The sequence below is a fragment of the Nicotiana attenuata genome, chromosome 9 (assembly GCF_001879085.1).
Source record: "Nicotiana attenuata strain UT chromosome 9, NIATTr2, whole genome shotgun sequence".
Lineage (NCBI taxonomy): Eukaryota > Viridiplantae > Streptophyta > Magnoliopsida > Solanales > Solanaceae > Nicotiana > Nicotiana attenuata.
In genome coordinates this window covers 34,276,626-34,278,606 of record NC_031997.1, presented here as the reverse complement: position 1 = coordinate 34,278,606, position 1,981 = coordinate 34,276,626, and positions in this window count along the sequence as shown.

The following is a 1,981-nucleotide window of genomic DNA, read 5'->3' as shown; positions in this document are numbered from 1 at the left end:
GGAGAACTTGGATCGTGACACTCTTTAATGCATATCTTCAAGAAAACAAATAAAAACACTAGGATTTAAATAAATATTAATTATTGGTTAATCTGTATAAGAGACTTGCTAAAACATAATGGGAAATTCGAGGTTCGTCGATGTTGTTCTTTTTCACTGCTTAGTAGGAAGGATAAAAGTTTTTTTTTTTTCTCTGCTTGACCTTAAAAAAATACGTAAAGGTTTAGGGGAAAATGCATGTATCTTGAGCATTCAGGATAATTTTATTGTCAAAAACAAATGCGAAAACCTAATAATCAGTATTTTAACCGCAGCTTCTAGGGATGTGTTAGAGAGAGATGATTGGCAGACATTGAAAGAAGAATATAAAGATGGGAACATTGTCGAGTTTTATGGGCTCAGTGAAACATTGTTCGTAAGATGGCAAACAAAGTTCCAAAAGCAGAACAAAGATTAATAATGAGATGTCTCTTAAGAGATAATTGAGAAGTGTTTATATAATGTTAAGTTATAATCAATTGCAATTAGTCACTAGTGACATTGGAAGCCACTAAGGTAGCATTCACACAATATGATGATAAGATCACAGTAATGGGAGACTTTACACTAATAAGGGAATGGAATTCCAGCAATATGGATTTAACTAATTTTAAATATACAACTGAGAATATGCCACGTCCTTAAATCATTGCTTCTGTACTTTTTTTCCTTAATCTAGAACAAGGACAAGGATCTTTTAATCTGGTTCAGGCCCCATAGCCTATGTTTCGGAAATTCCACGACTTGTGGCTAACAGTAGAATAACAAGTAACAATGACATTTTCACTAATAAAGATAGTGCAACCAATTATGAACACTCCTCTCATATTTTTATATCGTCTTTATACTTATAACCTATTTCCCCATCTATAATGCAACCTTAAGTGTACTTTAATTAGCCAATGAATAGATTACATGAACAAGATACAAGAAAAGAAAAGAATACAAAAAGAAAAGGAATCATGTCTAGCTAGTACAATGTGAGTGTGGAATTTTCTTGTTAGTTTCTTAAATCTTATATTGGTTTCTATCGCCCGCTTTAGAAAGAAAGAAGAATAAATCGAAAGAACATACAAAAGTTTTAAAGAAACATAGTTCAAAGAACTAGATGTTTTAAATAATAACAAAAGAAGGAGAAATTTTATTTTGTATTTCACGTGCCAAATCATACTTGTGTGAGATAATTCTTTTTTTGACAAGTGGACTGATTTGGATTCACTTTTCAAGTAATTAAAGCTAAATTGAGAAAGACATTTCCTTTCCTTTTTAACCCCCCAACCCACCCACCCCACGCCTCCCGATTTAGCTTCTACCTCTTTCCCTTCTTCGGCAACTTGTCATTATATTGAGATACGATTTAAACTTTTTGGTAGTCATTTTCCAGCAGATTTAAATATAATTGGATCTTCTTATTCATCTTCTTTTATAAAAAAAAAAAGTAAAATCAACTAATTATAATTTTGTTTTCGTATGAGATAACAAGTTATGCTTATATTTAAAACTTAAAAATGAATATTTAAACTTAATTAGAAAACACATATAAGGAATATCACGAAAATTATTATTATTAAAACAATAGACGGCATATAAAGCTATAATAGAAGAATATATAGCAGTTTCCTCTTTGTCGTGTACATTCTAAATTGTGATAACAAAATCGCCTTTGTGGAAGTTTTTGAGAAATCACATCGATTAACCAAATTCTTCAAAAAAAAAGTTCCCGAAAATTAAACCCTTGAAACACAAAACTATTCTAAATCATGTCCCAACGTGGAAGAAATGAAGATTAAGTCTTGAACTTTTTTCGCACAAAATATTAAATAAAATAGAAATAGAACATTAGGTGAAATGAAAAATAATTATTGGTGAATAAATGAGTAATGGAGTTACGGAGAATATAAAGTTGAGAAGGAGAAAGTCGGGTAGCAGAGGGACTTTTTTT